Below are 21,908 nucleotides of genomic sequence, written 5' to 3'. Positions count from 1 at the left end.
CATAATATCACCTTTTTTTCTGATGAAGCCTGGTTTCATTTAAGTGGTTACGTAAACTCACAGAATATGAGAATGTGGTCTTCTGAAAAACCAGATAACTTTTTTGTCGAGGGCCCTCTACACGCTCAAAAAATTGGAGTTTGGTGTGCTCTCAATCGAAGGAGGATTTATGGACCTATTTTTTTTAATGGTACTCTTACTGCGCAAAGGTATAGAGAAGAAATTATCGCTCCTTTTGTTAACCAGCTGGAAGAAAACGAAATTACAAACTTTTACTTTCAACAAGATGGCGCAAGGGCACATACGGCAGGCGAGACGATGAATATGTTGAGGGAAGTTTTCCAAAATCGACTAATAAGTCTCAATGCTGAACATGAATTTCCACCGAGGTCATGTGATATTACGCCGTGTGATTTCTTTTTGTGGCCTTACCTTAAAAACACTATTTTTGAACTGCCTATTCCTGATTTAAACCATCTGCAGGCTCGACTTATAGACAAGATTCGTGAAATTAACAATACCCCGAGCATCTTAGAAAATGTCTTTAATTCTTTGAGGAACAGGTGTGAAAAGTGCTTGGAACAAGGAGGGGGACACTTTCAGCAGCTGCTTTAATTTATTGTTATAACAAGGAGGGGGACACTTTCCGCAGCTCCTTTAATTGTTTGTTATTGTTATCACGATTATTCTTTAAAATAAAGTTATATAGTCATTAACGTTATTGAAACTGACAGCTGCTATACAGCTCGTTGAGAAATGAGGTTAAGTTGGTCGCTATAAGCTACTCCCTACGTCCAATGTGTCAGAGCCAACTTCGACCACGTTTTTATTTGAACGCTCGTTATTTTACTTACCTACTTTGCTTTATTGTCCAAATTTGGGTTGAATAATTTCAAAGCACAAATTAATAATTAAATGTGGAATTTCGGCTGCAGAAAAAGTAGCATTTATTCGTATTAAAAGTGTCTTTTTTGTCTCAAAATTTTGCATCTGTTCGGCTATCTACGCTTCTCCTCGCAATACGAAAATTGTATTCTTCGAAAATGTCAAAAATACACTAATTGATTGAAACGAAAAAGAAATGTTTTAGAACAAAAATCCTTTTCAAACAATTATTAATTAATTTAATTTGATATATTATTTCAATAATATGACTATTTATTTTTGGAAATTTACTTATTCCGGTTGTACTCCAGCTAAACAACTACCGTTATATCTTTCGGAAATTGAGAAGCTCAATTAATATTGGGTTATATAATTAGTGGATCAAGTTGATTCCAGATGCGAGACGAAGCAGTCGTATTTTATTCTGAAGATCCAATTATGGTGCAAACTTATTTTTCGATGAATGTAATGATATATGTAGATGTAGCAACCGAATCAAGAACTTCAATCATTCCGAAGATATTCTATTTGAAAGATGAATTTTGTTCTCACAATCAGTACTCTTCAATACAAGTTAGACTTTATGGAGCCTAAATGAAATAAGATCATTAACAAATTAATAACAAAAACATCAAAAAGTTTTCTGAATACTTTTTGTGAAGTGGTTGTCTAAAATATAAAATACTCACTTTTATTAACAAGTAAAAGAAGACACTAGTACATTTCACATAAAATACTTAATTTTCATAATTCATGAGCACATTATTTTAAAATTAACACGAACATTGACAAAATTGTTGTTTTTTTTTTTCAGCTTTTACAATGCGTTATTATTTACCCAAGCAAAACCAAACAAATCGATTTAAAAGCACCAAACTTTTATAATTACATATTTTTAATGCAAATTTTTTAATAATATATCGAGAACTTTCTAATACTTACTCGAATGTATAAATTTAAGTAGTAAGATTAATTAGCGCTACTTTTTCTAGGTTACTAATTTCTACTTGTCCATATATAGGGATCTGATGCTATGGAAGTATAGCAAACTAGACATCTGAAAAGAGATCCGTTTCTGTGAAAGTTGTAAAAGATATGCACACTCGTATATGCTTAATGTTTCCAGGATGGTTTAAAAAAGTCACTTTTAGATTCAAATACCAATTTGTTTAGATGACGGTTAATAAAAAGTATGTGATATAATCTGGTTAGTAATTAGTCATTTATCTGATTGTTCATTTGTTTCTACACAGGATGGTCTCAAATACCTGTTACCTTGTCATTCAAACATAATTTGGGGTCAAACCGAAAGAAATATTTTTTTTCATTTTAGACATTAACTGGCAACTTTTTTAGTATAGAATATTTGTGGTTCTTATGTGTTAATTGATGCTACTGATAATATAAATAGACATACATATTATGCTAGTTAGCGAGAATACGCGTAGTAGTACCAAAAATAGGCTAAATCTATGGTCAAGCCATGTGCCGCTCTATGCTCACGATACACAATGCTACGAACTGCCATAAAAACACGTGCCATACACTTGACCAAGAACAGCGTCAAACGCACTCTCACATGCACAAACGACAATGAAAAGTACGGCCAACGTCCCTCAGCACACCAGTTTGACAGGGCAGGCATTAGGGTGCCGCTAGATACGAATAAATTGATCGATGCGAAGCGTCATATTAGAGGCAGACATGTACAAATGTGAAAATATACATTTGAGATTACTAAGAAACCTAGTGATTTTTTTATTAAAGATATCAGCATACATTGCGCGATTAATGGGACTCAGGCTGTTCAAATTAATATTTCAATTAAGAAATATAGCGGGAGAATTATCTTTCCAAATTGAAATCCTCACATCCATAATTTCAAAGTGCTTTACTGCAAGATGGTGAAAATTTACGCCGAGTTTAGGTAACCTCATATCATCATAAGTTGTTTTTTTTTTCACTCTAAAAATATTTTTTATTTGCTAATCATTCACTTCAGATTCGAGATACTTATGATAATTTCCATGTTAAGTGTTTAGTCTAGAAAAGTAGACACTGTCCCTTTTTGTTTCATACTATTATGCAAGTCCGTTCTATTAAAGTTTGCTATTTTGTAATTTTCTGCTATTTTATTATTTTTCCTTTTTTTTGCTATTTCCTTTCCATTTTTGTTATTTTTTGCCATTTTTGCAATTTTTTCTATTTTGCTATTTTGAATTATAGAGGTTTTAAAAACTCTGTAGTTAGTAAAAAATTAATTCTGTTAATTTTTGCTATATTAGCTATATTAGCTATATTAGCTATTTTTTCATCTTTTGCAATTTTTTTAAATTTTGCTATTTTTGTAATTTTCTTGATGTTTTTGCAAGATTTGCCATTTTTTGCTGGTACTTATTATTACGTACCATACCTATATATTTTATGATAAGTTCCATGTGAAGCGATTGCCGTAGAAAAATGGACACTACCCCTTTTTGTTTCAGACTATTATGCAAATACTTGCATATCGGCTGTCCCAAAAAGATTCGAACCCCCCGATAACTCTTCAGGAGGAAATCTTATCAAAAAAAGTTTAAGAAAAAAATTGAAGGACTTCAAAAAACCAGTTTAATAGTGATCTTGTCTTTGACCTTCACTCTAATTTTTTAGGTCAAATCAAGGTCAACTTAAAAATTTCAATTAGAAACCCCTTTTTTATTTTATAAATCGATAAAGCGTCCGAGTATGGAGTCAAAATTTTTTTCTTGGATATCTTTAAAGGTCATTTCAAGATGGAATTTGTTTTTTCTCAATAATTGATTGAACTGTAGAGAAAAATATTGCAAGCAATATCCTTATGCCCTTATACTCTCTCAATTCCTATTAAAATAGGCTTGTGCGATTAGATACTCAGTTTTTTTTAATTAGACTTTGGGACTTAAGGTAAAGCACAAATCCATAAGATCACAACCAATATTGCAATTTTATTTTTTACAAATTTTGTTGTAAAACATTTTTCTGAAAATAGTTTTATTCCGACGAGTTATCAAAAAAAGAGAAAAATTTTGATGCATTATCATCGCTGACTTTTTTATTTGACCTTGATTTGACCTGAGCATAAGGGCATAAGGATATTGCTTGCAACAGCTTTCTCTACAGTTCGATCCGATCGAGTTACTGACAAAAAATAAGTTCGACCTTGAAATGTCCTTTAAGGATATCCAAGAAAAATTTTACGCTCCATCGATTTATAAAATACAAAATAAGGGTTTCTATTTGAAATTTTAAAGTTTTTTCTTAAACTTTTTTTAATTGGATTTCATAAATTTTTTTGGGACACCGTGTATATATTCTTATAATGTAAAAAGTGCAGTTATAAGAAGGCAACGATTGTGTTACTTTTCGTTTGATTAAAATTACATAAAAGAGAACCCGCCCTACAACCAATCCTGCACCACATTGCCGCCGCCCTAACATTGCCAATCTCTAAATATAAATGAGAATTACAAACGTGTTTTCGCTAATGCTATGGTTTTTAAGACATTCCGCTGCCGTTTTTCGTCGGCACTATCTGCAATGGAAATAACGCTTGTAATTGCTTAGTGAAAGTAACATTTTCTGCCGGTGATAAACCCCGGCAGGATTCTTAAAAAACCACGGCTTAAGATGGAAAAATTGAAATTCTTGAGACTATCAGTGAATTCTTTGCCACTATGCTAATTTCTTTTTATAAACAGTCGAACAAGTTCATATGCAGTCAGGTGCCTACTTTGTAAATTTTAGAAGGTTACAACTAGGAATAAAGAGTGAAAGTTCTTGCTAAATTATTGAATTAGCATATGCAAATCTTCGATATTCACTGATTACATGATGCTAAAGAATCGTTTCAATAAGTGCCATAACATCACCAAAAGAGTTACCTACAGTTACAGAATGTCGTCACAATTATTTAGGTTCGCTAAAAATATGATCGAAAGTAATATTTATCNCACGCGTACAGCGAATGACGCTAGAGACTACAGTTGTCCAGCTATGTAGTGGTTTAAAGTAATAATTTATTTTCTCAGAAACTATAAGGATTTTACAAAATTTTTTTTTACAATATTGACTCCATTTCTCATGCCGCATCTATTCCCAAATTTTTTTGGATAAGTTGTGAATCACCCTGTATAATGTTTTTTATTGCAGTCTCCTTAGGCATACAAAGTTTAGTTTATTATAAATGCACGGTTTCAATCATTCAATGTGCCAACTTAAATTTCTAGTCTAGTCACACAAAGCGTCGATCTGTACACTGCTAGTCATCTGCGTACTTTCATGTTTTATATAATGTTTCATTAAATGTCAATTTAAACGACAAAATGCATTGCTCATTTTCTCCTTTGTGACACAATATACCATTTATGTTATATTTAAGTTTTTTAAATTACAAAGTCAACCAATATTGTTCTTTCATTAAGTTCGTACCGTCATAATAAAAATAATTTGATGGTCAAAGTTTTTATCGATTTTCTGTTAAGTAAACGAATATTTATTTAATATTTGCAAGAGGGCTTTTTTCTCAAATCCATAGTTTGCCGTAGTTGAATCAATAGATACCTTATATTTAGGAACAGAAACTGTAGGGTGGCTGTACAGAAAAATCATCTAAAAAAAGTTATCTGCAGGAAAACCTAAAACTGTAAAACTGTGACGTATACTCAATTTAGCATCCTCAAAGACTTATAATTTGTAAAATATATGAAAATTTGATTCAAAAAATCATCTTTAGCGTCCTATAATTAAAAAATAAAAGACAACGCCCATGATTGATACAAAAAATTGCCAATGTTTTTTACGTTCAGCTTTTTAACTTTTGAAACATTTATACAAAACACTGAATGTAACATATATTTTAGTTTGACTTGTTTTTGCTGTAGGACAAATGGGCTAGTTTGAATTACAGAGGTTTATTCTTAAAATGTCTGTTTTTAGTAAAAATTCGTTCTACTGATTTTTTGCTATTTTGCTATATTTTTCACCTTTGCTAGTTTTGCTATTTTTGCCATTCTGTTGCTATTCTTGCTATTTTTTGCTACTTTCGCTATTTTGCAATTTTTCCTATTTTCAATTATAGAGGTTTATTTTTAGTCTTATTTAGTAAAAAATAAATTCTGTTGATTTTTGCTATTTTCTGTTTTTAATTTTGTTATTTTTTGATATTTTATTGTTTTTTTACAATTTTTCGCTATTTTATGCCATTTTCTTGCTATATTTGCTAGTTTTGCATTTTTTCGCTGTTTTTATATGTTTTGCTGTTTTAAATTATATCCTAAAAAATACGTATTTAGTAAATAATTATTCTTCTAATTTTTGCTGTTCTGCAATTTTTTGCTATTTTGCTACTTTCGCAATTTTTTTAATTTTCACTATTTTGCTATTTTTACAATATTTTGAAATGTAGAGATTTATTTTTAAAAAGTATGTATTTAGTAAAAAATTCATTCTGTTGATTTTTGCTATTTTTTTTTGTTTTTTGATATTTTGTTATTGTTCGCTAATTTTTGATATTTTACTATTTTGCTATTTTGTTATTTTTGCTATTTTGCTATTTTTGCCATGTTCTTGCTATTTTTCTAGTTTTGTTATTTTTTGCGATTTTCGTCGTTTCGTTTTCTATTTACTAAATTTACTATTTTTTGCGATGTTGAATTAAAGAGGTTTATTTTTTAAAAAGTTTATATTTAGTAAATAATTCATTCTGTAGATTTTTTCTGTTTTGCAATTTCTTTGCGATTTTGCTACTTTTGCTATTTTTTGTAACTTTCACCATTTTCCCTAGTTTTTTGCTATTTTGGTATTTTGATACTTTAAATTATAGAGGTTTATTTTTGAAAAATCTGTATTTAATCAAAATTTTGCTATTTTTTCCATGTTCTTGCTATTTTTGCTAGTTTTGCTATTTTTTACATTTTCGTTATTTTTCGCTTTCGTTCTATTTTTTACTATTTTACTATTTTTAGAGGTTTATTTTTAAAAAGTGTATTTAGTAAATAATTCATTCTGTTGATTTTTACTGTTTTCCTATTTTTTCATATTTTGCGACGTTTGTTATTTTTTGCTCTTTTTGTTATTTTCACCATTTTCCCCTATTTTTTTTTGCTATTTTTATGATACCCTGAATTAGAAAGGTTCATTTTTAAAAAGTATTATTTATTCAAAAGTTAATTCTGTTAATTTTTGCTATTTTCCTATTTTTTGACATTTTGGTATTTTTGGTACTTTTGCAATTTTTTGCTATTTTTGCAATTTTTTTGCCATTTTACAAATGTTTTAATTATATTTTCATAACATTGATATTTTCTTCTTTTTTGAATGCACAATGTAATATTTGTACATATAAGTAATTTCAGTGGCCATAAAATAGATATGCACAGATATTGCGAGTCGCAACATTTACAGTAAAACGAAGTACCCAACCATTAGTTATTACATAAGAAATACATTAAATTACTCCTTAATGCCAAATAAATAATTATCTATTAATACCAGGAAGTAACTACGGCTAGCCGGTGTAGTTAGATGTTTTTCTCTCAATCATCTTTATAAAAAGACTTGCACGAAGAGTCTGCTTGCTCACGACGCCGTAAAAAAATTGGAGAAAGGTGTTTGGCCAGCTAGTGGATTCTTCTTCAGGAAGGACGCTGTTACGTCACCTATTCCGCTTGCGGGATTAACGAGGATTGATGGAATGGCGTTTGTCTAAAATATTATAATGCTTGTTACAAGTATTCTTCAGTTACGTAGTTGTTTAATTTTTTAGGTTTTACGTAATTTTTTTTAAAGCATTTGTGTTTTTGGTGGTACAAAAAATATTGCATTCCACTCGCGTGTATAGTAGCACTTGTAAAAAAGTACATATACACTTACACGATTGTTGCACAAAATATTTTTTTTAGTATTGGTACTTATAAGAACTGCATACACTGAGATTATTATTTAATTCAAACTGACCTGTAAGTTCAGGCATGATAATGAGTAGTTAGTTTAAATTAAATAAACGAAAAGTTAATCTTACACAATTCAAGACTGTTTAATATTAAACTGTATGAATGGTTAAGTATTAAATAAACTATTACTGCTAACATGCACAATATTAATATGCCTTTATCAGTTACAAGCAAACTTATTAAACTAGATAAAAGGAAACTAATTTAAATAATTGAGGGATTCTGGATGGTCTCTAGCTCTGTAAAAGTGTTTTCTTTTACTGTGTGGTCTAGATTTTAATAAGAAGTTGACCAAGTTACAGGACAAATTATTTTAAGCAAAAAGTTCCATGTAAACGTGTCATACAAATATTTTTGAGTACATTTGATATACAGGGTGATTCACTTTAATTCCAGAAACTGCAGGACTAGATTAATTACCAAAAAATAAGTACAGTTTGTTCTATAAACTTTTTTCCTGCGGGACTCTGTATTCACATTCAAATTCGACACCTAATTTTTTTTTACTGTGTATACTTATTTACTCTCAGTATACACTGACAACGCTTGTTTATAGAAATTATTTTACACCTAAACAAATTACGCTTGACTTCAACCAAGGTGACTGTCGATAGTTCAATTTTTAGAAACATATTGCAACATGGCCACACTTTACATTTTGCAATCGATATATAACTTTAAAAATTCTATTCATTATCGAGAATGTGTAAATCATTATCCTTCACTAGAAGCAAATTAATAAAGGACATTATTCACATACAAAACTATGCTGTTTACATATTATGTGTCATTAAATCGTTTACAGTTATTATAATACTTTCTTCGCATTTACGTAAAAATAATAACGCTTTCCTTTTCCGTTAGTATTGCGAAACTTAACTTGTTATTGTTGTTGCATTAATAATTGTATACGAGTTCCCAGTTACTTCCTCTATACAGCAAACAACCTTCATTTTATTTGGAGTGGCGGAAAAATATAAAACTGTTAGAAAATGTGAATTCTTTGAATATATATACCAACATTTTTTTTAAATGAGCGACTTTTGAGTCATGTGGGAGTTGGCAGTTTAAATTAACCGAATACAACTGCTGTTTTTAAAAAGAGTTGTGTTATTGCTTTAGTTCAAATCTTTCAAGATATTGAACTAAATAAAGCTAACTGCAGTCAGTCGACAAAATATAATCCTTGCCAGTAAAAAGTTTCCAGCCTTCGAAACTAGTACAGGAACTTCAATTAACTCGGTAGTGATTTTGTTTTTCAATGACATAGAGCAAAAAATGAACCAACACCAAATAAACCAAACAAATAAGCAGCAATTAATAAGGATTTCCTTTATTTTTTTTAGAGTGGCCTCACTTTCCATTATGTACTCGTTGAAGTAGTGAAACAGGTAGAGATGCGGTTTAAAAATAGGTATATAAGGATTGTACAAGTATATACAGGGTGATGCAAAACTAGGTAAGGGTGGTTTCTAAATCCGTAGTCAAGTAAAATTATAAGATTTATTAATGACATTAATGAATTGTCTAGATTTTTCCTTCGGACGTTGGAAATAACTACGTATCCATAATAAACATAATATACAACATAATTAGTAATATAATAAACTGAAAGGTGTCAGTAATAAAAAGTCAGCTAATTTATAATAAATGTTCTACGTGTCTCCCATTCTCTTTTACACATCATATGGCGGCGGCGTCTTTTATTCTATCCCAAAGTTCGTCTTCCGTTTTAGGTGTTACAGAGTTGTAAACAATTCCTTTCAAATTACCCCAAAAGTAAAAGTCCAGTTATTTCTAAAAAATATGGGGTATGTGTTAATAAATATTTTCTGTAATATCTTTACCATAGGTATACATTTTTTGCGTGGAATAAAATTCTCTACCTATTTCTTCTGATAGTTGCGTGAAAAAATTTAAACGTACAAAAAAGTTGTAGAAGAATATTCACAAAAGGTTGTAGTAAAATGAACGACCTGTTCACTGCATACTTCATGAAGAGAAACTAAGCAACAGCCAATTTTGCTCAAATCGTTTAACTAGGTTCCGAGTTAAAGAGAAAACAAGAAATAAAAAAGAAACTTTAACACCCTGTAACTTTTTTTACGAGATTTTTCGTTTAAGCAAGTTTGGTTAAATCGATACCATTTGGGTTCTAGATTATACCCTTGAAGTATGTAACATTCGTTAGGTGACATCCTGTATAGTCCACAGATGGAAAAACTTTTTTGATTCGTTTTATGAAAAAAAGTCATTCATGTTAAAACATTCGGCTTCTATTCAAATGTATAATAATGTAGTTGCAAGTGAACCACCATATACAGGGTGTCCTTTATTAAGAAACATTTAAAAAAATGAGATTTGTTCCTGCAACAGTCTAAAACTGTTTTCAAACTATCAGATATACTCGGTCATGTACTTCAACGGATACATCTCTAACAGTTGCAGAGCAGTACTCAGCTGCTGCAGAAACAGACCTATAGTCGTTGATTTTATCCTTGGAATCAGGCACGTATTTAAAAAATTATGCGCTCTGGGCGAATATGAACGACCACCCCAGTACCTGTTCGAAAATATATAAAAAAAAATCCAAGGTGACAAATGAAAAATGTGCATTCGGCTTGGATCTAGAGGAACTAAATTTTTTTTTAGAATTAGGTTTTGAAAAGTTATATCGTTAAGTCGTTGATTATGTGACCTTTTTTTTAAATCAGGTTTTCAAATTCGCTGCCCCTCTAAAACAAACGTCCCTGCATAGAATAGAATAATACACCATGCTAGTTTAGGAACACATAATAGCGAACCATTTTCCAACATTTAATCTCTAAATCGTCTTAATTAGTTGTGTCAAGGACAACAAATTTTTGAGCGGAAGTTTTACATTTAGGAGAACAATCTGTTTGATTAAAGTATAACCTGCATGATAAAATCTTCCACTGATATTGTTGGTGCGATGATATAGTAGTATATGTTTTCTATCACATCTCATTTTCTACTGTATAAGTACAGGAGGAATAAAATTGAATCCGTTACACTGTTGTAGGTGTAACAACAGTAGTTGCGACTTACAAAAGAGTATAATGCTGTGATACCTGTTAATTTCACTTAAAAATACAAATAAATTAATTTCCTCAGTAATCGTCATCTTTTAATACCGGTAGCAAGAACAGCTGCAGCAAAGCAAACAATAGATAATTATATTGTCTAATGCTGTAATAGAAAGTAACTAAGATATTTCTTGCTTTGTTTTGATATAGAAAGTTAAGTAAAAGTAATACAAAAAAAACGGTTCAAATTAGTTTATTTAACAATGAATGGATATTAAGATTATCGAAATAATTCAGGAAAAATATTTAATAGTTTTTTTAATATTTTGTACTTTTAGATCATTTTTGACAGTAGGCTGTCGTATCAGCAACATATTGATACAAATATTTCATCAACTTATAAAACATTAGGTTTTGTACCTATTTAATGAGGCAAAACTTTTCCTAATACTGATTCAACAAATATGTTGTACAAATCGTTAGTTATACCAATATTGAAATATGGGCCTACGCTGGTGCAGGGAATATTCAGAAAGGATTCTTAAGATTTTTACATCTTAAAAAGTATAACAGGCTTCATGTTTCAAGAAAGTCTTTCAGAATTTCTTGGGGAATCAGAACAATGATTACCAGAATTTAGTTTAGGAATTGTTGGAAAACCTTAAACAGTTGGGAATTTGAAATTGCATTTCCTAGACTATCATCTTGACTACCTTCCGGAGAATCTCCTAGAATATAGCGAAGAACAGGGTGAACGGTTTCACCATGATATCAAGGAAATGAATGTTGATGACATATTTCTGTTGGATGCTTAAAGGGGAAAACGAACCACAAATATAGAAAAAAAAAAGAAATCCTTAGGATAGATAGAAGAGAAACATCATTTCTTATCTGGAAACGATATTCACATCTTCAAATGGCTGAGGTTCTATCTATTTTTGGGAAGGACTTTCCCAGATTTCGGGTTTATTTTGCACGGTACAAAAATACTGGAGGGTTAATAGAGTGACTCCGACATTTCAGCACGTCAAAATATATATTGTTATGATTTGTTCTTGGCATAACATAAAACATAAAAAAAAGGAACGAAAATGTAAATTTTTGAGATAAATTGAAATATTTACTAATAACAGAGAGAAAACTGACATAAAAGGGATGTAGAACACAGAAAAGGTTAAAATGAAAGATATTTTTAAGTGTTGAATAAGTTGTGTAGTAATGTAAGATAAAATCGTTCAATGAAACGATTCAAACTGTCAAAATTATGATTAAAGATTAATTTATACGTCAAATAGTTGATAAAATGCACTGATGCAGCAAGAAAAAGTTTAAAAACATTGTAAAGAACAAATTAGTAATGTTAGATTTCAATCTGTACACTAGGGTTTAAGCAAATTTGGAAAATTCAAATTTTGACAAGTTGAACGACGGATGGAAAAGGAATTTCACACATAAATAAGAAACATGCAATAAATCTCAAATCTTAAAGCTCTTAAAATATAGCAAACCTACAACAAGTATTTATGAGTGGAATTAAACCTGAGCCATTGTAAAAGGTTTCATATAGCGTTTTAGAAATGACAGATCCATGTATCGTCAGAATTTGTATAATTGTAAATTTAAGTATTGTAGAACTGCAAAATGGTTTGTGTAATATGCAAAAAACCTTCTTAAAACATCATATACTGTATTGAGATTCCAACCCAAGTTCAAATTTGTGTGTAAACTTTAAAAGTTTTCTATGACTCGACAAATCTAAAAAATTTCGATCGTTAAGTGTTATAGACAGGAAGAAGACTGTTAGAAATGTGAAAAAGGGTTAATGTTAAAGACAGTGATTGAGACCTACAGACATACAATTAAGCTGTATAGCCTAATTTAGCTAAAATTTTCAAAATTCAGTAAAATTGGTTGACAGTTTGAAAGTTGACGTAGAAAGAAGTTACTGGTGTCAAAAGACTCAGAAAAATTACTAGAATCTAAATATGTAAAGGTCAAGCAAATTAAAACATGCATAGTCATTATTTTAAAAATTCTCAAAAGTTTATTGTGACATATCCATAGCAACACTTCATTTGTTTTATGTTCAATAAAAGCAAAAAACGGGCTCGCAGTAGTGTCTCATAAATTTTCAAGGCATAAACATCTTTACTTTGGCGCCTAAAATAACAAGTGAACATCAATAAAAATCAATAAATTTGTGAAAATTACCTATTCATTCATCTGAAACGTGAAACGTCAGTCAACTCGAGAAATGTCAACTGTCATTGGCAATCAATGTTCATACGTTGCCAATATCCATAAAAGTTTTTAATTTCAACGGGCAGTGAACCTAAAGTTTAACAATAAAAATTTGAACAAGTAAATATTGTGAATTAAATAAAAATTGGTCAATTCAGAAAGTGTAGTGAAGTGGTAAAAGCAAAGTGTTTGCAAGTCACGTACAAAGTTGTAGACGACGATGCAACGACCCATGTGACCAGCAGGTAGTAGTTCGACCATCATCGATCCAGATTTCAAGCAAGAAACCAACGTAACCACAAGGAGAATTGTGAGTCGTCTAATGATTGATTTGGCCAATTAAAACACAGAAATTTCGAAGTACACGCATATAAATATCACATAAAATAATATTTCATTTTGAAAATAAAACTCGATAAGTCGACTTAAAATATCAAATCGTAACATTTCAATTATTAATTAATAAGGGAAGAATTTTATGTAATTTTGTTGTTTAGTTTAAGTATGAAAATTTGTCAATTACTGTAAAGTTATATCTTAAAATTGTAATATATTCATATTTGTGAAACTTTAAAGATATCTTTCATTTTAAAATACTTCTAAGAAAAATCAGACAACAAAGAATTATAGGAAACCACACCCTGTAGTTAAGTCTGCTCTTATACCGTATTACAACAAATTAAATATTCAATTTGAACACAAACATTTATTATATGGCGCCCAACGAATATTCCCAAATATCAATATTCAAATACTAACAATATTCAAGTAATAATAAAAATAATAATCAAATAAAAATAGCATTATTCAAAATCAAATCAAAAATTAAAAACATAATAATATATAGTTATGGTTCTGTATCCATTCTCTTTTCACAATTGTTCCAAATGCTATATCCCCCTAGAGTGGGATTTTCCGTATTTAAGGGTGTTTTTCGGCGATTTAACATCGGATTCGGATTCAGCGCATCAAAATATATGATAAACATATTCCTGCAGACGTTTTCTGTCGGTTTCCAAAATTATACCTAATGCTGATCCTCTCAAAGCAAGATTTTCTGTATCTAAAGGATTTTTCATTTTTGTTTGAATTAGTAATGATGTATATTGAAAAAGAACGTCAGTTTTTCAACTCAGCTGCGTTTGTACTGGATGACGCGTAGAGATTTTCCACAAGGGCCATTTTCGAGATCTGGTATTCGCCATCCAACTATTCTCGAAATTCGAGCATTTTTCATTTTAACTACTTTTTCCTTTTCAGGAAATACAAACCCCTAAACTTCTGTATATCCTTTATTAAGTTTTGACCAATTTTGGTTTTATTTATAGCCAATTAATTAGATTTCGCTTGACCGCCACGTCAAAGATTAGAATCCAAAAGCCAAGATCTCACTTCTGGATGACCTTTGCTTTGGCGTTGCGCAATTTCCTAATGCTTACAGTTAAGCTCATTATCATTTATCACTTTTACCGAACACCGTGAATACACTCTAATGGACGGCGGCTTATTTACATGCAAAAGCTTACTATAAATTAGACGGCAATTGTTACTTTCCTGATTGAAGTAAACGAAAAAATAAACAAACAACTCCGGACAAAAGTGAAACCCATTATATGGCTATCAGTATAAATTCGATTATGAATATCTTCAGTGTTCATCTTAATAAGATTTATGCAAATGTTTTAAGCAAACAGTTATTTATTTTCAAGTGCCATACTAGAGGTGACGTGTGGTGGACGTGGGTCTTGGGGAAAGTTGACAGGTGTTAAGGCTAAATATAAAAGAAGGTTCCGAATAAAATTTCAAAATTTGGCAGTGTAGAAAATAATCATTGTTACTGAAAATTGTAATGAAAATTGGTTGCGAGCCTTTTTTAAAAAATCGATTGTTTTCCTGATATTACAGAACCGCCTTCTTCTTTGGGACACTTTGTTAATAATTAATTAAATTTCGGTAAAATAAAAAATTGTTAAAACAATAAGATCAAGATTACTTACATTAAAACATAATATTTTGTTTCATTAGGTGGTGATTGGTGTAATCTTTCACGAGATTATATTCAATCAATCAATGATCACATTATCTCGAGCGTAGACATAACGGTTTATCGTTATTAATTGTAAACGAATAAATTAATATTGGTGAAGCCAAGATTTTGGGATTTTTAGTAGACAGTACCAGCCGTGAAATGTTGGCTGTCTAAGTTCGGCGATCACGTGGTTTGTAAACATTTAGGAAGGTTTTGTAATAAAGGCCTGAGTTTATCCTCAGGCGTTACAGAGAACTGCGTGTCACTACGCATGTTAAGGTCAGATCAATCAACTTTTTTTTTTTGATAAATTCAGTAAATACTTTCACAAAATAGACTACTTTGTAGAATTGTAGAATTCCATAAGACAATAAAATTTTACAAATTTTACTGCAATAAAATACTATTTTTGTGTAATTACACTGTAAAAAAATCAGTGTGAGTGAAAGCAATAAAGGTTCGGAGTGAATTCATTGAGTAAAATTATTGAGTACATTTTCACTCAGTATTGGGCATTTTGATCATTTTACTCATTTGTGATTATATTTAAACTAAAACTGAGTACTTTCACTCAAATATAGGTACTTCTTAAATAAATTCTTCACGTAAACTCATATTTGGTGAACTTGTACCTAAATCAGAGTAAATCATTACCGAGTGAGTTTAAATGTATATTAATTTCAAATAATTTGAATGACGCCGTGAAGATGGTACCACTTGCTGGTGTAATCTCGACCACAGCTGATAGGGGCCCGTTAGATGCTCCAGAAAAGCGTGATCGCCAGGAGAACATGCTTTTGCCGACGGCGGCGGGTTTCAGCTGGCGGGTCTCAGCCAGGACAGGAGGAGGCCCCGCGAAGTGAATTAATTTCAACACTATATCCTAATTAATCATTTATGACTGATTTATTTTTAAACTTAATATTTAGTTAATTAAAAACCAAGTCTCAGTAAAAAATGACTCAATAATAGTTAAATTTAAATCATATTAGTAAAAAGTCAACTCTAAATTGGTTTTATATACTCAGAATAGAGTCAAAAGTCGCTCACTTGATAGTTAGCAGTAACTCGGATTTGACTAAAACTCACTCATTTCTGATGCAATAGTTTCACTCAGTTGTACTCATACTAATAGAGTGAAAATTTCACTTTATCGGGTGTGGACAGAAATTGATACATTGTTGGGTACAATTGAGTGAAATTTGAGTGAATTTTTTTACAGTGTACACGAAAATACTTTTTTTATTCAAGATTATAATTGTAACAATTTTTTTTGTATAAAAAGGAGGATCCCAATTACACAAAAGAAATTTTTTAGGTTTTATAAATGTTTACTGATTTCACATATTTTTTATATCAAAATTGTTTTCCTGATGTTCCCAATCTATCTTTTTCTTGGGGCACCCCATATGTTTTTTAATAAAATATATTTTATATGAAAAATAAACAAATCATTGTATTACCTTATGTAATTTTTATGGAAGCGTTATTATTGCCAATGAAGAAATAGGGTTTATATCGACTTCGAAGATTTAGTAAGTGCAATATTCATTTTTACGTACTTAAATCAAAATTTCGAAATTCCCTTTACACAATATAGTTTTAATTTTCAAGATATTTATAAAAACTGCTGATAAATCATTCACTTTAAGCTTTAACTTTTGCTGTGTAAATATTTAACAAAAACATTTCTGCTTTGTTCATATATTATAAATCTGTATTGAATAGTGGGCAAATGTCTTTTTTTAATTTTAGACCGTTTGTATTAGACATTTTTGAGTATAGAAGCTAGCTTTGTTTCTAATTTGTACATAGAAAGTTCATTTCCGTGACATCCCATTGAAAGTTAAATCGGTGACAAAATATTCATTCTTCTATTGTTAATTCGTTAGGCAGATACCCATGAAACCGTGCAAAATCAATTGATAGGCCAGTATTTAAACATGAAATTAACAAAATGTAAATAGTCACGAAAAAACTGATGTGTATACGTAAGTTCGGTCCTTCACAAAGTTCACTGTAATTATTGTTAAGGTGAAACCATGGGGCAAGGTTATTTGTTAAATAATTACGTGCATTTAGCCATTTTTTCACATAATTTGTTTGTGTTGGATATTAAATGTCATTGTTTGCTGATTTACATACAGGGTGTTAGAAGTTTGACTGCCTTAATTTTAACAGACGATAGAATACATTAAATTATACAAAAAAAAATTATATGATATGCATCCTAAACTCAACCATTTCCGAGAAAAAAAAATATTCAAATTTTCCATTTTCCAAAGTTTGGTTTATTTAGGGATTTTTGCCTTACTTCGTTGCTTGGATTCCCTTAATTGGCATTTTCCTTTTTTGATCTTCTTTATGCTTAATTCTAAAAAATAATTAGCGTTGTAATAAATTTAAAATTCTATAAAATTCATATCGAGTGATGTGACAACAGCGCGGCGGATAACACGAGGTACTAAGCTGTCCAGCATAACGCAATTCAGTTGGTATCTGGAATTGGACCGTGTCTGAGTGTTTTTTGCGTACCACTATTTCCATTTCTTCAGGTGTTTTCCAGCGAGTACACGAAAATTGGATTCGAAGGTGTCGTGAGTGCATCGAATACGGTGATGGATATTTTGAGCATATGTTGTAGTTTGTTTTGTATTTGTGCGTTTAAAAATTACTGAATTTAAAGTAAGTAAGTACCTAAATTATTTTTAATACGTGATTATTTGGATGACGTGAATCTTTGGGTACTTTAATTACATATTTTTCAAATTCATAATTTGATTAAAAGTCAAGTTTCTGTTTTAAGAGATTCATAATTACTAAAATTCGAGCTAAAATTTAAGCACAACATTATCTTCGTACTACAAAGTCGATACATTTTATTTTATTTATTTAAAAACTGGAAAACAATTGCCTTGAAATTTACTAAATGTTTCACAATAATAGTTGTTTACATTTTTTCCGTAGGACAAGTCTGCCGCGTGTACATATGGTGTGCATCAGCAGGTTAAGCGCCGTTGTCACGTTGTGATGAAACTCCCCAATATTAATACTCGCTGTATTTTTAAAACTGTTAGTCTTACGCACCTGTAATATACAAACTATTTTGTTCATTTATGATTACTCTATCCCATGTTGAAGTAATGTCAAACTTCTTACACCCTGTATATTACAAATATAAATGGGTGTTTCAGATTTGCTACACAAGGCAATTTCAGAATTATAGGTATAATTTAAGTAAATTAAGAAATTGTAATTTTTTTGGCAATAAAAATAATAGTGGGCTTTGAACTGAATCGAATAAAAAAATATTTACGTCTCATTTTCAAAATATTATTTTTAAGGATAGCTCCGGTGATTTTAGAGATATGTTTGAAATTTGGCACCTATTTTTATCTTAAGACGGCACACTTTCTGTGCAAGTTTGGTTTAATATATCAAAACGCGAAGGGAAGAAAGGAGGGTAGTAGTACACATGGACCCTCTCAATTTTTTTTAGTACGCCCGTGGTTTCAGTCGACGTTTCTAAATTGTCCAGTTTCTTAAAGAAGAACTAAGTTTTAACAACAAATTTTCTTGGATAGTACCGAATATAATATGTTCCTGCTTAATATCTGATTGCCAAATTATATTGGAATCAGAACTCCTTAAAGATTTTCGTAAGTATAATTTATTTATCCTTAGTACTTGAACTAAGAGGTCTCTAAGGATGCCTTGAAAATAAAAACAACGAGCTAAGCGATTGGCTGTCAAAGTAACTATTAAGAAAAAAAGAAAGGAGTTAAAGGAAAAGTGTATAAATAAACACTACTTTTTTACTTTAAAAGAAAAAAGTGGTAAATAGAGAAGATTTTTTGTAATTTTTTGTGAAATGACATATATGATGTTGAGTAACGAATATTTATAATACCTACCTATGGGCCGATGAAAATCCAAAGTCCATTGTAGAGACACGCCATCAGATAAACTTTAATGTAAACGTATGGGTGGGAATAGTTTTAGGTCCAGTTTTTTTACGTATAAATTCTAATGAAGTTTTGTTTGTTTTACAAGACTCTTTCATGGAATTGCTTGATGATTTGCCACAAGCGGTTCGTCAAAATATATGGCTTCAACCTGACGATGCTGTTCTATATTACGGTCGAAATGTTTAGAATCGTTTAAATGAAATCTTTCCTGATCGGTGGATAGGCAGGTGACGGTACTTGTTAAATAGTCAGCCCGTTTCACTAACCTCAACCCGTTAGACTTTAGTTTCTGAACTTTATGAAAGATTTCGTTTACATGGTTCCTATACTAACTAAACAATAGTTCAGGGAACGAGTTGTACGCTTTAGGCTGAAACCATATATTTTTCAGAATATTTGTTACTCTCTAATTAAAATTTGTGTTTTTTACTATTTGGTGTTATTTGTACTGTTTTGTTTATTTCAATTTACTGAATAAAATGGAAATGACCATTTAATTCTTACCGTTATTTAATTTGTGCCAAACCTAACACATACAAAAAAGTTGTAATACCTCATAAACCGAGCCCAAAATTAAAATCTTATAAGAGTCAACAAATAGAATAAAAGAAGGCTCTATTTAAAAAAAAATTAGACCAAAATTACACAAAAAATAGGTGCCTTTCAAGTAAGCTATCCGTAAAAATAATGTTTTAAATTTTTAAGTATTTTGAAAATGAGGTTCCAGAATGAAAAATTGTATATGAAAAGTCCCATTATTTTAGTCCAAAGAATATGTGGTTAGGGGTTGCTCTACTAATTTATAATACCCTGTATTTAGTTGTAAAAGAAATATTGCAACATCCGTTATTATTTATTGTACCATAATAATGGGCAGTGATTAATATCCAACACTTAGACTGATAAGGGAGGTGAGGGGTGCAGAGAAAAAGATTCCATAGGCGTACCACTTGAGAAGAGGTCAAAGAACAGAAAATTATAAAAAATAAGTTCACGGTGAATATTTAAAAGGCTTATAGACTCACCTATCATCCACAATGATTGTTAAGTGCCGTCATTTCGGACGGCTTTATCACTTATAATAATACAGCGAACTATATATACACAGTATACACTACTGCCTATTATCACTTCACTATAATGGTCACACATTAACACTTACTGTACAATACACTACACTTATTATACGTTGTATAATTTTACTACTACATTATGCACATATACATTACTAGTCACTAGCTCTATTACTATCACTGTCATCACTAGACCTGTCGGCTTCATCACCAGAGCTGCTGTCATTTCTAAGGGTTATTATCAGTGGATCAACCAATACCTCAACTGTCGTGTCGAGATCCCACATGCGGTGTTGTGGCAAAACAGATTCAAACCATTTTTCACAAACGGAAAGATATCGCCAGACTTCTCCCGCGTGCCTATTTGCCTGGGCCGACAGAATTGCCCGGAACCGAATAACTGCAACCCAATTGACGTCACACACAAAACACCAATGAAAGTCTAGAATTTTCTGCAACAGAAAAATATTTGGTGCGCGCCAAACGAGACCCAACTGACGTCACGCACAAAACACCAATGAAAGTCTAGAATCTGCTACAGCAGAAGAATATCCGAAAATTGTGCAATATCGACTGCTGTGGCAGAATGCGGCACACACAATTTTATACGAAGAATTTACAAATGGCTCAAATGGTACTTTTCTTTGTGTTGACTGCTAAAAATGGTGAGCCGGATTAAAGATGAAATCACTGCCTACTATTTTGAGATGCGACTGTAGTTACATTTTTTAAAACCTTATTGTGTCTTGTCCAATTCAATGTACCTACTTTGAGCAGCAATGTTGATTTTGTCACCCTGTACCTCGAAATCGAGGAATATTTTGAACACTTTCAATGAGAAAATTTATGTTTATTTTCTAATACAAGTAGAAAGTCAAAGCTGCCACTTTGTAACACCCAGTACCTACCTGATTTTATCTGAACAATCATTCACGTGTACTGTGGAGTGCGTGTGTGTGCCGGTATCTCAGTTATTTTTTATTTTTTATTACTCAATTATTATGCGCGTATCTAACAGACCATGTAACGAACGACTTGAATCGTTTAATAATTTTATTTACTTTCATTAACCTTCACGACTAAATGCCGTAAAATAGTTAATGAGAGACTATCGGCAAACGTTTTTACACGGCGAGTGGGCAATATGCGTTGATTTCTATTCTGTGTAACTTGAAATTTTTGACTTTACTTACATTAATTACAGTTTGGAGCCTTTGAATGGTACAGTGGCTTCGAAGCGTAAAAATGTAAGTACCTACCTGGCATTCATTAAGAATAAAGTTTCTTTTGTGCACTTTTTCTGCTCTAGTCACGGTTTTAAGTGTCGGAAAAATCGGTTGAATACTGTTAAACCAGCAAAGCATGGCAATTGATCGGTTTTAGCGGTATCCGACATGTATTTGTTTAATAACGAGGAAGTTTTGTTTGTTTTGAAACAGGTCAGTGTTGATTAAACAAAAAAAAAATATATATTTTAAATATTGAGCGGAGATATGGAATGTTTTATGTTTTTTAGCTCCTTTTTTTATTTTGCAAAAACGTTGTGTATTTTCTTATAATAGTTGGTTGATGTTTAGTGAAATAAACAGTACGTATTTGACAGTTGTTCTCAGTGCACAAGTTTTCTTTCGCTATGGCTGGTTACTCTAACGCAGAATTAACAGACATGCATTTCATGTATGGTCGTGCTAATG

The 21,908-nt window shown here is 31.0% G+C and overlaps 1 protein-coding gene across 2 annotated transcripts in view; it reads left to right on the top strand.

Annotated features, from left to right (window-relative positions):
• The window catches only part of LOC108903173 (trichohyalin-like), a 175,907-nt gene that overhangs the window by 27,271 nt on the left and 126,728 nt on the right, over positions 1-21,908 (top strand). Inside the window, exon 1 of one of the 2 annotated variants that reach the window (XM_018705263.1) lies at positions 21,379-21,461. The exons of the other annotated variant lie outside the window; for it this stretch is intronic. The gene's annotated coding sequence lies outside the window, so the exon portion shown is untranslated. Of the gene's footprint in view, positions 1-21,378; positions 21,462-21,908 lie in introns of those variants that run through there. 2 annotated transcript variants of the gene reach the window in all.

This window comes from Anoplophora glabripennis, unplaced genomic scaffold, assembly GCF_000390285.2.
Source record: "Anoplophora glabripennis isolate ALB-LARVAE unplaced genomic scaffold, Agla_2.0 scaffold138, whole genome shotgun sequence".
NCBI lineage: Eukaryota > Metazoa > Arthropoda > Insecta > Coleoptera > Cerambycidae > Anoplophora > Anoplophora glabripennis.
This window is presented reverse-complemented; position numbering and strand designations above follow the sequence as displayed.